Genomic DNA, 14,099 nt, shown 5'->3' with positions numbered 1-14,099 from the left:
GATTACCTGAGGTCGGGAGTTCAAGACCAGCCTGATCAACATGGAAAAACCCTGTCTCTACTAAAAATACAAAATTAGCTGGGTGTGGTGGCACTTGCCTGTAATCTCAGCTACTTAAGAGGCTGAGGCAGGAGAATCGCTTGAACCCGGGAGGCAGAGGTTGCGGTGAGCCGCAATTGCGCCATTGCACTCCAGCCTGGGCAACAAGAGCAAAACTCCATCTCAAAAAAAACCAAAAGTGCCTTTCTTGAACCCGCTATCTGCGTAATCAATATTAACCAAAAATAACAGAGTCTGATGTTAAGAATGAAATTCATTTTGTTTAACAAAACGAATACATTAGCAAAAGAGATTCTAAGAAATATAAAGAGGAAATGTTCCATCAGCAGCTGGGGACAGAGACATTGTTCTGCATAAAAAACATCTAATTTAACGACTCTAATCTGAGAAGATGCCAATTTGAGAACATTAGCAAGAGGCTGAATCTTGTGTTCCACAGGATAAGGGAGATACATATGAGATACTGTCATCTAATTCTTTTTCTATCTTGGAAATGCTACTTATATAGCCCATATTTGTTACTTGTACAAATAATCTTGCTAATGTTACATGGAAAGTCTGTATCTGCAAGGCACCCAGTGATTAATGTTCATCAGTGATTATTGTGATGTCCTGGGAAAGGAACATTAACATTCTGTAATCTAATTCTAAAAGGCTGTCTTTGTTGAACAGTTGTTGCCATAGGTTAGATTCAGGTGATGTATTTCTAATCCTATAAGGTAGAAATATGTGAGAGATATTTCAAAGCAAGGCAAAGATCACCAGCATAGCCCTTCCCCTCCCAACACACACACGGGTGTAATGAGATTCATGGCTGGGTTGGATTCCTTTTATAAATGAAGATGTGGAGTCTTTGGCTCACTTATGATTAATTAGCAAGATTCAATACTCCAAAAACAAAACACACACATGCTTGGAGGCAAAGGAGAGGACTAGAAACATAAATACCATTTCAAACGTCTTTTTCTTGTTTTTTTTTTTTTTTTTTTTTTGAGACATTGTCTCCCTTTGTCACCCACGCTAGAGTGCAGTGGCATAATCATGGCTCACTGCAGCCTGGAACCCCTAAGCTCAAGTGATCCTCCCACCTCAGCCTTCTGAGTAGCTGAAACTATAGGTATGCACCACCATGCCTGGCTAATTTTTTTCAATTTTTTATTTTAGTAGAGATGGAGTCTCACTCTTGCCCAGGCTGGTCTCAAACTCTTGACCTCAAGTGATCATCCCGCTTTGGCCTCCCAAAGTGTTGGCCATTTAAAATGTTAATCAGTGATTATCTCTGGAGGGTACAATTATAGGTAATTTGGAGATTCTTCTTTAAGGGCTCCTTAGGGACTTTTTTTTTTTTTTTGCCCCCAGCAGGGCTGCATTAATCCTAGTATAAGAAATATAACAAGATAGGAGCAGTGTACAGTGGCTTGCGCCTGTAATCCCAGGGACTTGAGAGGCCGGGGTGGGAAGATCACTTTAACCCCGGAGATTGAGGCTGCTGTGAACTATTATCAACCCCCCGCACTCCAGCATGGTCAACAGAACACAACCTTGTCTATAAGGAAAAAACAAAACAAAACAAAACAAAAACACATAAAAAAAGAAATATAGGCCAGGCGTCCCGGTGACTCACACCTGTAATCCCAGCATTTTGGGAGGCCGAGGCAGGCAGAGCACCTGAGGTCGGGAGCTCGAGACCAGCCTGATCAACATGGAGAAACTCTGTCTCTACTAAAAATACAAAATTAGCTAGGCGTGGTGGTGCATGCCTGTAATCCCAGCTACTCAGGAGGCTGAGGCAGGAGAATTGCTTGAACCCAGGAGGCAGAGGTTACGGTGAGCCGAGATCACGCCACTGCACTCCAGCCTGGGCAGAGCGAAACTCCATCTCAAAAAAAAAAAAAAAAAAAAAAAAAATAGAACATGATTATGATTATACCACATTAAAAAAAAAGGACTATAGTTATGGGGGAGCTAGTACATTGCTGTCATGAAGGAAACTCTGAATGGATTGGCCTATGAGAGGCAAAATCACTCCCTCTCAAATATGTCAATATGGTAATGCTGGCACCTGTGATTATATTACCTTACATGGCAAAGGGGAATTAAGGTTGCACATGGACTAAAATTGCTAATGGGCTGACACTAAGATGGTGAAGATTATCCTGAGTTACCTCAGTGGGCCTAATGTAATCACCACGGTCCTCAAAGTTAGAAGAGGGTCAGATGAACAGAAAGAAGTAGGGTCAGAGTAATGTGATGGAAATAGACTTGACCTGTCTTTGCAGCTTTGATGATGGAAGAAGGGGTCATGAGCCAAGGAGTGTGGGCAGCGTCTAGAAGCCAGCAAAAGCAAGGACACAAAACACCTCCTACAGGGCAGGCTTGGTGGTGGCTCATGCCTGTAATCCCAGCACTTTGGGAGGCTGAGGTGGGCTAATTAATCACCTGAGGTCAGGAGTTCGAGACCAGCCTGATCAACATGGAGAAACCCCATTTCTACTAAAAATACAAAAATTAGCTGCGGATAGTGGCGCGTACCTGTAATCCCAGCTACTCGGGAGGCTGAGGCGGGAGAATCACTTGAATCTGGGAGTGGAGGTTGCAGTGAGCCAAGATTGTGCCACTGTGCTCCAGCATGGGCAACAGAGCAAGACTCCATCTCAATTAAAAAAAAAAAAAAAAAAAAAAAAAAAAAAAAGACCATCTTCTAGAGCCTCCAAGCACAAACACCTCCCAGAGCCCTGCCAACATCTTGGTTTTGGCCCAGTGAGACCCACTTCAGACTTCTGACCTCTAGGATAGCAAGATAATATATTTGTGTTGTATTAATAAATCTGTGGTAATTTGTTAAAGCAGGAAAAAAAAACTGATACAAGGCTTAGTATTGAAAAAAGTGTCACTGAAACAGGCACAACCTTCCTGTTCTAAAACATGTTTTCGCTCGGTTTCAGTAATACAATCAGACCCTCAACACAATAATGTAGCTAAATTGCCTCTGTAGGCATCTTAATTAACGGAGTATTTTGTCCCCTCCCTGCCAAATTCTTACATTAAAATCCTATCCCTCAATGCGATACTATTAGGAGGTGGGGCCTCTGGGAGGTGATTAGGTCATGAGGGTGGAACCCTCAGGAATGGAATTAGTGCCCTATGAAAAAGACCCCAGAGAGCTCGCATCTCTTTCCTCCATGAGAGGACACAGCAAGATGGTGACAGTCGCCAACTTGGAAGAGGGCTCTCAACAAAATTTGACCATGCTGGCACCCTCTTCTCAGACTTCCAGCCTCCAGAACTGTGAGCAATAAATGTTGTTTCAGCCACCAGTCTATGGTACTGTGTTGTAGCAGCTGAAACAAACTAACGTAAGAATAAATTAAGGAGTGTGTGCAAAACACAAGAGACTATGGTACAAACATGTGCTCAATAAATGTGGCCAGGCTCCTCTCTTCTGAAGGATTCATGAATAATCCTAAATAATACATTAAAATGTCATGTTGGATAAGGTATTTACAAAAATCTTATTCGATGGAATTTCTAGGCAATGGAAGGATTTCCTTCATTTACTGTTGTTAATAACTATTAGTAGTGTTTAATATTATGTCAGGTGCATTTTTCTTTCTTATGGCTATAACTAAAGTTACTGCTTTGTAGCTGCAGAGTATTCCATGAAATGAATGTGGTATAATTACTTAACCATTTCCACCATCCTGAACAATAATTGTGGTCAAGGTACACAGTCTTCAATTCTGGACCAATGGGTCTAAATGTCTTTGGGGCATGTACACCCTTCTTAATGCCATGAAATTACAGAGTATCTCCTTAGGGTGGTGGTGGTGGGGGACCAATACACTAACACTGATAAACACATAGAGTAAATATATACACAACGTCCCTTGGAAAGTTGTAAGGGGAGTTAAAGGAAGGCCCTCAGGTTAAGGATAACAGTTCTAGGTCATTTGAGGCTGTGGTTCACTTTATGGAAGGCCCTCAGGTTAAGGAGAATAGTTCTAGACCATTTGAGGCTGTGGTTCATTTTGTGGACTTGCAAACACCCATCCCAGTTACTTCATATGTATGTTGCTCCTGATGTACAGACATCCAGACTCAGCACATAACAGCAGCACTCCCTGCGCACTCACACTCCGGGGTGCGGGTCTATGGGTTTTACACATGTTAATGCATTTCACCCTCCTCACAAGCCTATCTTCAGAAGGCTCAAAAAGCTAACAGGCAGAAACAGGACTCAGATCTTGGTCATCTACATTTAATGTTTGGTCTTAAGTCTTACAAACACATATCATTTAATTAAAAAAAAAAAAAGGACACTCACCTGACCCTTTAAGATGTTTAACGATCCGTCTTCCTCCTCGGGGATGCTTTTCCTGAAGGATGCTGGCCTGGGGGAAAGAGAACCAGAAGGGTAACACCTGCCATATCTAATCAAACCAAAGAGAAATACAAGGCCCCGAGATGGAGTTTCTGGGAGATTCCTGGAGCAAGATGAGGTGATTGAGATGATGAGGCGTGGAGCTGCCCCTCCCCCTGTCTCCCACATCAGGCACGTGTCCCTCTATAGGAGGAATTCTACTCCCGAGGCCACCGTCTCCTGTCACTCATGAGGCCTGCATGGAGAGCACTTCTGGCTCTGAAAGCGTCACCTCATGGCTGTTTCTGCCTTGTTGTTGGTGAATTTCGCGGCGGGGCTCAGGCGCTCACGTCCCTCTGTGGCCCTTGTTCTCAGGCAGGTACCACTTAGTTAGGAGGTGAAGCAGCAGAGACGGTGGAGCCACAGGTTGCGCTGTCACACACACCTGCGTCACCCAGAAGGCCCGATCACCATCCCAGCACAAGCCTGCACAGACGGCTCAGCCTCACCACAGCTCACGCTGTCCTGAGACACATCTGCGCCCCTCATACCCACTAACGCCCAGCACGGCCACGCTGTGGACCCCGCCACCCCACACAGTGCAAAGGTGCATCCGTGGGCCACGGAGACCCGTCCTGACCGCCGCCCCACACAACCCCCAGAGTGCACCTCACAGAGCACAGTCCCCGGGACGCACCGCCGAGGTTCACAGGTGTGGGCTCCGTCGACCCACAGCCTCTGGAGCACCCCCGGTCACCAGTTATGGGGCGAGCCCGGCTGTGTCACCCCACACTCTCCAGCAAGTGCGTCACCGTCAGAAGCTCAGTGCCCGCCTCCCCTCGGAGCCACCAGAGCCAATCTCACCTGTGCGGACTGGCGGAGATGCAGCGGCTGCGTCACTGGTGCAAACACGCACCCAGCACGCCTCCCATCGCCCCCAATGACGCTCGCGTGCACCTGTGTCACAGTTACCGGGACAGGGCCGCCGCGTCAGCCTCGTACTCCCACGCAAGTGCGTCATGCACTCGGTCCCGCCACACATGGAGGCCAGCGCGCATGCGCACCCCGGACCCAGGCGCCCCGGGCCTCTAGCTTTGAGCTGCTGGAGCGCGAAAGCGGCAGCAGAGCCGGACATGCATGTGCGCACAGACCCCTACACGTATGTGAGCGACGACAGACCCCCCCCCCCATACATAGTGTGCTCAGCCGTTGAGGTGCCTGTGCGGGCACACAGATCCTGACAGGCGTGTGCGCACGCACAGACGCCGACACGCATGTGTGCATGGAGCCCGACACGCATGTGCAGGCACAACAGAGCCCGACACACATGTGCGCGTGCACAGACTCCGACACGCGGACACACTGAGACGTGTATGTGCACCCCTCCCATCTCTTTCCCTCCTCCGCCTCTCCCAAAGCAGCAGACGCACCCAGTGGTCCCCCAACGCTGGGGTCTCGGGAGGGGGTGAGGCTAGAGGAGGACGCGGGACCAGAGCCCCAAGCCCCATGTCCCAGCATGCAGCACGGCGTACTCCTGGATGGTCTCTGGGAAACGTAGTCCGGGACGGTCCCAGGCAAGGGCCTCAGGGCACGTTCCAGGCAGGCAGCCCCACACTGAGTCCATCTTGCTCCCTGCAGACGCCCCTTTCCGACTGGGAGACGGGCTGTGTCACCCCAGCTGGGACCCCGTCTGGCCTCTGAGTGGGGTGATGCCGGGCGAGCCATGGCTGTCCTCAGAAGGGTATCCTCTCCTAGCCCCTCTGGAGCATCACCTGGAATTCTCTGCAGGCCACCAGCGAGCATAGGCTGCTCAAGCTGCTTTTCGGTGTCTCTTGCTTGCTGGATTGTAAACAATGTGCAGGCAGCAGTTATGCCCTGTTAGTCACGCTCCATTCCAAGTACTAATGCCACAGGGTCTACAGGATGTTGCAGGTACTTAACCACAGTCTCATTTTGACTCAAAATCCCATTTTTTGGTATTTATGCCAAGGAAGTAGCTATAGTCGTACACAATGTTGAAGTATATTCACAAAATACTTTTTTTCTGAAAATGTTTTTCTCTTTTAATTAGATAGACTTTAGATTCATATGTAGTTACAAGAAATAAAATTGAAAGATCTTGTGTATCTTTCACCTGGTTACCCCGGCTGGTGATTGTAGTATATAATACCACAACCGGAAGATTAACATTGATGTCATCCACTGACGTTACCCAGAATTTCTAGAGAATAATGTTTTGTTTGTTTTGAGAAGGAGTTTCGCTCTTGTTGCCCAGGCTCAAGTCAACGGTGTGAGCTTGGCTCACCGCAACCTCTGCCTCCCGGGTTCAAGCGATTCTCCTGCCTCAGCCTCCCCAGTAGTTGGGATGACAGGCATGCGCCACCACGCCGGGCTTTTTTTTTTTTTTTGTATTTTTAAAAGAGACGGGGTTTCTCCATGTTGGTCAGGCTGGTCCCGAACTCCCGACCTCAGGTGATCCGCCCGCCTCGGCCTCACAGTGCTGGGATTACAGGCATGAGCCACCGCACCCAGTAGAGAATAATTTTTAAAAATGAAAATCTTGCAGTGGAGGATAAAGGAAAATCAGATTAAATCATGGTCTGTTATACACTGACATAGAGTACATTTCCTAATAATACTGACTTATTAATTGAGAAAAGTTCTGATGAATCAACAAGTGAAAAGGGTGGGTTAAAAAGGTACATATAATTTGAGCAGAGATGTTTTGGTGAAATTAACACAGGCTCTGTGGTCTGATTTGAGGGTATTAATCTGAGCTCTGATAGTTATTAACTTCACAGTGTGGTAAAATTTCCTCACTGGTAAAAGTGCAAGAAAGATAGTACAATGTATGATTGTTTGAACAGGATCATCTACATGAAACACACAGTATATATAACAATTAAGGGGCCGGGCACTGTGGCTCAAGCCTGTAATCCCAGCACTTTGGGAGGCCGAGACGGGCGGATCACGAGGTCAGGAGATGGAGACCATCCTGGCTAACATGGTGAAACCCTGTCTCTACTAAAAAATACAAAAAACTAGCTGGGCGAGGTGGCGGGCGCCTGTAGTCCCAGCTGCTCGGGAGGCTGAGGCAGGAAAATGGCGTGAACCCGGGAGGCAGAGCTTGCAGTGAGCTGAGATCCGGCCACTGCACTCCAGCCTGGGCGACAGAGCGAGACTCCGTCTCAAAAAAAAACTAGCCGGCGAGGTGGCGGGCGCCTGTAGTCCCAGCTATGCGGGAGGCTGAGGCAGGAGAATGGCCTAAACCCGGGAGGCGGAGCTTGCAGTGAGCTGAGATCCGGCCACTGCACTCCAGCCCGGGCGACAGAGCGAGACTCCGTCTCAAAAACAAACAAACAAACAAACAAACAAAAAACCAATTAAGGTAGCTGTTATTATTAAAAATCAACAACGTATCTCAATCCATTTTCATAAAAGTAACAAGTCTGCTATTTCCTTTTAATTAGGGAGACAGAGACATGATAGTTCCTTTATTTATTTATTTATTTTATTTTATTTTATTTTTTTTTTGAGGCGGAGTCTCGCTCTGTCGCCCGGACTGGAGTGCAGTGGCCGGATCTCAGCTCACTGCAAGCTCCGCCTCCCGGGTTTACGCCATTCTCCTGCCTCAGCCTCCCGAGTAGCTGGGACTACAGGCGCCCGCCACCTCGCCCGGCTAGTTTTTGTATTTTTAGTAGAGACGGGGTTTCACCGTGTTAGCCAGGATGGTCTCGATCTCCTGACCTCGTGATCCGCCCGTCTCGGCCTCCCAAAGTGCTGGGATTACAGGCTTGAGCCACCGCGCCCTGCCGATAGTTCCTTTAAAAATCTAGTTTAAAGATTCTTATCAGCTGGGCGCAGTGGCTCACATCTGTGATCCCAGCACTTTGGGAAGCTGAGGTGGGCGGATCACTTGAGGTTGGGAGTTCAAGACCAACCTGGGCAACATGGTGAACCCTTGTCTATACTGAAAATACAAAAGTTAGCCAGGCATGGTGATGGGTCCCTGTAATCCCAGTTTCTCAGGAGGTTGAGTCAGGAGAATCGCTTGAACCTGGGAGGCAGAGGTTGTAGTGAGCCAAGATTGTGCCACTGCACTCAAGCCTGGGTGACAGGGTAAGACTCTGTCTCGAAAAAAAAAAAAAAAAAAAAGAACATTTTAAACTAGTGCTATCTCATTTTATTTCATATACCTTTGAAATGTTACAGTCAATATTTGTTACTTGCACATATAACCTTGGGAATGTTTCCAAAGTCCATATTTGTAAGGTATCCAGTGTCTATTTTCATATTCATCAATGATTAATTTTTCAAAGCAAGGAAACATGACTGGCATCTCTCCTCTCTCCACATGCACACAGACATAATGTGACCCATGGTTGGGCTGGATTTCTTTTACAAACTATGATTTGGAGAGTTTTTGCCTCGTTTACATGATTAATGGGATTCAATGTTCCAGAAACAAAACACACACATGCTTAGAGGTGGAGGGGAAGACAGTAAACATACATACTAAGTGTTAACAGGAATTATCTTTGATGGTATAAATATGGGTAATTACGGCCGGACAGTGGCTCACACCTGTAATCCCAGTACTTTGAGAGGCTAAGACAGGTGGATCACTTGAGGTCAGGAGTTCGAGACCAGCCTTGGCCGACATGGCGAAACCCCATCTCTACTAAAAATACAAAAATTAGCTGAATGTGGTGGCAGACGCCCGTAATCCCAGCTACTCAGGAGGCTGAGGCAGGAGATCACTTGAACCCAGGAGGCAGAGGTTGCAGTGAGCCGAGCTTGCGCCATTGCACTCCAGCCTGGGTGATAAAAGCAAGACTCTGTCTCAATAAATAAATAAATAAATAAATAAGGGTAATTTTAAGTTTCCTCTTTGTGTGCTTTCAGGGGAATAAATACATATATATATATTTTTTGGTTACAGGCTTTCATTAATCCCATTATAAAGTATATAATTATAGGGAGCCTCAAATTTAAAAAAAGATTAGCAAGGAAAAAGGACCATTGTTATAGGGGGGTGGGTACCTTCTAGTTCTTCAGGAAAGTTTGATGGACAGGCCTGTTACCGGCAGAATATATCCACATCCTACATCTGGAACCTGGGAATCTGTTATGTTACAAGGCAAGATAAATAAGGTTGCAGATGGACTTAAATGCTAACCAGCCACCCTTCAGACAGGGAGATTACCCTGAATTATCCAGGTGGGCCTGGTGCAATTACAAAGTTCCTTAAAAGTAGAGAGGGAAGGCCGGGAGGTGCTTCAAGCCTGTATCCCAGCACTTTGGGAGGCCGGACGGGCGGATCACGAGGTCAGGAGATCGAGACCACTGGTAACACGGTGAAACCCGGTACTAAAAACTACAAAAACTAGCCGGGCAGGTGGCGGCGCCTGTAGTCCCAGCTACCGGGAGGCTGAGACAGGAGAATGAAACCGGGAGCGGAGCTTGCAGTGACTGAGATTGGCCAGCACTGGGTGACAGAGCAAGACTCCGTCTCAAAAAAAAAAAAAGTAGATGAGGGAGTTCCGAAGAAGAGAAACATGTGATGACAGAAACAGGTGGGGAATGAGGTGATAGAAGAAGAACTTGACTTGTCTTTTCTGGGTTTAAAGGTGTAGGATGGGGCTGGGCGCAGTGGGTCACACCTGTAATCCCAACATTTGGGAGGCCGAGGCGGGTGGATCACTTGAGGTCAAGAGTTCGAGACCAGCCTGGTAAACATGGTGAAACCCCATCTGCTAAAAAAAATACAAAAATTAGCCGAGCATGGTGGTGCACGCCTGTAATCCCAGCTACTCAGGATGCTGAGGCAGAAGAATCGCTTGAATCGGGAGGTGGAGGTTGCAGTGAGCTGAGATGGTGCCACTGCACTTCAGCCCGGGCGACAGAGTGAGTGAGACTCTGTATCAAAAAAAAAAAAAAGCAGGATGGGGTCATGAGCTAAGGAGTCTGGGCAGCCTCTAAAAGCTGGGAAAGGCCATGAAAGAGAATTCCTCCTAGAGCCTCCAAAAAGCAACACAGTCTTCAACTTGTTGGTTTTAGCCCAGTGAGACCCACTTTAGACTTTTGACTTCTAGGACTTAAGATGCCACCCCCGATCTTGAATGACCTTTCACTGTGTCTCAGCAATACATTTGTCTTAGTCCGTTTTGGCTGCTATAATAGCTGCTATTACAGGCCTGAGCCACTGCGCCCAGCATATTTTCCTAATAACATTTTCTTTTCTCTAGCTTACTTTATTGTAGGAGTATTGCATATAACACATATACCATTCTATATATGTGTTAATCAACTTTATGTAATCAATAAGGCTTCCATTCAACAGTAGGCTAGTAAATATTTAGGGAGTCAAAAGTTAAACGTGGAGTTTTGACTGCATCGTGGGTTGTTGCCCCAGCTCCATGTTGTTCAAGGGTCAACTGTACATATATCGGACAAAATAGAATTTCAGTCAAAAACTATAAGAAAAGCCAAAGAAAGTCATTATAGAATTATAAAGGAATCAATTCATGAAGAAGATGTATCAATTGTAAATACGTATGTACCCAACATTGGATCAGGTAAATATACAAAGCACACATTACGAGATCTGAAGGGACAAATAGACTGCAATACAATAATAGAAGGGGACTTCAAATCCTACTTTCAACAAAGGACAACTTATTCAGCAGAAAATCAATAAGGAAACACTGGAATTGAATTTTACTTTAGACCAAACGGACCTGTCAGATGTATACAGAGCATCGCACCCAACAGCAGCAGAATACATATTCTTCTCCAGCACACATGAAACATTCTGCAGGACAGATAACATATTAGGCCAAATAACAGGTCTTAAGAAATTTAAGGCAACTGAAATCCTATCGAGCATCTTTTTCAATCAAGTGGTATTAAGCTAGAATTTAGGTAAATTCACCAATATGTGGAAATTAAACAACATGATAATAAGTACCAGTAGGTCAAGGAAGAAATTAAAAGTTTAATTTAAAAATATTTTGAAATAAATGCAAAAGGAAACAACATCCCAAATCTTGAGAAACACAGGAAAAGCAGTTCTAAGAGGGAAGTTTATAGCAGTAAACACCTACATTAAGAAAGGAGAAAGACCTTAAACAAACATTACTTCTCAAGAACCCGAAAAAGAACAAATGAAGGTCATAGTTAATGAAAGGAAGAATAAAGGTTGGAGTAAAAATAAATGGAGACTAGAGAAACAATATGGGAAGATTAACTAAACTAAGAGTTGATTTTTTGAAAAGATAAACAACATTGAAAAACCATGAGACTTTGAAAGACAAAAAAGGGAAGACTCAAAATCAATGAAACCAGAAATGAAAATGGAGACAGCTCATACCACAGAAATACAAAGAATCACGAGAGACTGCAATGAACAATTAGATACCAAAAAAATTGGATAACCTAGAAGATTAATTCCTAGAAACACACAACCTACCAAGACGGAATCATGAAGAAACAGAAAAATCTGATGAGTAATGAGTAAAAAGATTGAATAAGTAATACAGAATCTCTGATCAAAGAACAGCCTAGGACTTGATGATGGCTTCATTGCTGTAGTCTACCAAATATTCACAAAATACCACTTCTGAAACTCTTCCAGAAACTTATAGAGGAAGGAATACTCCCAATTTGCTGCAGTATTATTCACAATACCCAAGGGGAAAACAAACAAACAAAAAAATCACTCTACATGTTAATCAGTACAGGAATGGGTAAAGCAAATGTGGTATATATCACAATTAAATACTATTCAGCCTTAAAAACTAAGAAAATCCAGTCATTTGTGATAACATGGGTGAACCTAGAGGACATTATATTAAGTGAAATAAGCCAAACATAGAAAGATCCACCTGCATTATCTCACCTATTTAAGCTTCAAAAAGCTGAACTCATAGAAGTGAAGAGTGGAATGATGGTTACCAGAGGCTGGTACAGGGGTGGGAACAGGGAGATGAACGGCTACAAAGGCTAGAGAGGAGGAATAAATTCTGCATATCTATTTTATAAACTGGTGGCTATAATGAATAACAATGTATGTTTGAAAATTGCTGAGAGATGTTAAATGTTCTAATCACAAAAATAACTAGTAAGGTGAAGGATGTGTTATTCACTTTGGTTTCATCACTCCATAATGCAAACACGTATCAGAACATAATGTTGTACATAATAAGCACATAATTTGTTTTCTATTGAATAAAAATAAAAAAGGATGTCATTTTAATAAACAAAACAACAATCCAAATAATTAAATAAAAAGAAAAATACAGAGCTATATGTGGCCCATAAATCACAATATTTGCTGCCGAACCTTTTACAGAAAAAATTTGCCAACTCTGTCCTAGATCCAGAACTCATACATATTCAAAATCAAACCACATTGCTTCTCACTGTGCACACAAAACAAGTGGGGAAAAAAAAACAACTCTGAAGCTGCCAGCTTCAAAGAAAACCTAGTAAACAGAACAAATTTCAATGTATTGATTACTTGGAAAACATTTATACCTTTGATGACACAGAAGTTTGCTCAAACTCCACTCTTACAAGCCTCACAAAGCTGACAACCTTGTCACATAGTCAAACCATCTACTTTCTGGCTGTGATATGAAAATCAGGCCTAGGGAAAAGACTAAAGATAGGTGGTGTTGGATTCCACTTAAAAAATGAATCCTTTCCTCGGCAAACCACATTCTAATATCAAGCACTAATGTTAAGCTCCCGGAGGTATTTGTCTATACCATCAGATTCTTAGAAGAGCAGGGCACACAGAAAGAGCTACACAGTTTGCCAAAGGGACACGTGAATAACATTCAGAAGAGAGAATTGGTCAGTGGGGAGTACATTGAGGGATATCCCTGTACGAAACCCCCACACCTCTTTGGAAAGGATGACTGGGATAAGTTGTTATAGTGAGAATATTTAGGGGCAAGGAAAGTAGTCCTGTCTTAAAACACTAATCATTTAATGAATAAAAGGCAACTCACTTGAACCTTGATTTTAAGATGGGTAAATGATGCTTCCTCTCAAGGGGTGCTTTTTAGGAAGGACATTGGTTTAGGGGAAAGAGGAGGATAAGAATGAGACGCTAGGGTCTTTCTAGGCGCACGGCCTACATTAGAAAACACCTCATAAGGCACACCTGCCCTCAGGCCGTATCTGTAACAATCAGAAGAGGGCACTGGGAGAGGGTTTCAGAGATCCCTGGGGTCTACATTGTAGTAACAGGCTGTAGACTGTGTAGCCGTCCTCCCTGTATATGGATGGTCACCCCGCATGGGTCCCATTGCCGCCAAGATACTTGCACACCTGTCACAACTATGGGGACAGAGCAGGCACGTCAACCCCACACACGCCCACGCAAGGGCGTCTTCTCCTCGCACATCAGGTCCCGGGCACCTCTGCTGATGTCAACGCACATGTACACATAGACACGTATTTCCACATGTGCTGGAGCACGGACTGGCAAAAATGGCCAAAATGCCAAGTGATGCCCTGTACATACCGACAGTTGTTTTGCGGTTGCTTCTTTTTACGTCTGAGGGGAATGTGAATTTTACTTCTGAACTTGTCCTTCAAGCCATGATGGCCCAGCAGAGAAGCATTAATTCACCTTACCCTATTGGTCTTCCCTTTGCATCAAACATTA

The 14,099-nt window shown here is 44.8% G+C and overlaps 1 protein-coding gene across 4 annotated transcripts in view; it reads right to left on the bottom strand.

Annotated features, from left to right (window-relative positions):
• Nucleotides 1–5,495, bottom strand: part of ZNF331 (zinc finger protein 331) — a 43,232-nt gene extending 37,737 nt beyond the window's left edge. Inside the window, exons 1-2 of one of the 4 annotated variants that reach the window (XM_033229054.1) lie at nt 5,285–5,495; nt 4,385–4,451 (exon numbers count right to left, since the gene is read on the bottom strand). The gene's annotated coding sequence lies outside the window, so the exon portion shown is untranslated. The other 3 variants (XM_033229056.1, XM_033229055.1, XM_033229057.1) reach the window with 3 other exon arrangements.
• Between the last annotated feature and the right edge of the window lie 8,604 nt (nt 5,496–14,099).

The sequence above is a fragment of the Trachypithecus francoisi genome, unplaced genomic scaffold (genome assembly GCF_009764315.1).
Source record: "Trachypithecus francoisi isolate TF-2019V2 unplaced genomic scaffold, Tfra_2.0 Lachesis_group12, whole genome shotgun sequence".
Taxonomy (NCBI): domain Eukaryota; kingdom Metazoa; phylum Chordata; class Mammalia; order Primates; family Cercopithecidae; genus Trachypithecus; species Trachypithecus francoisi.
This window is presented reverse-complemented; position numbering and strand designations above follow the sequence as displayed.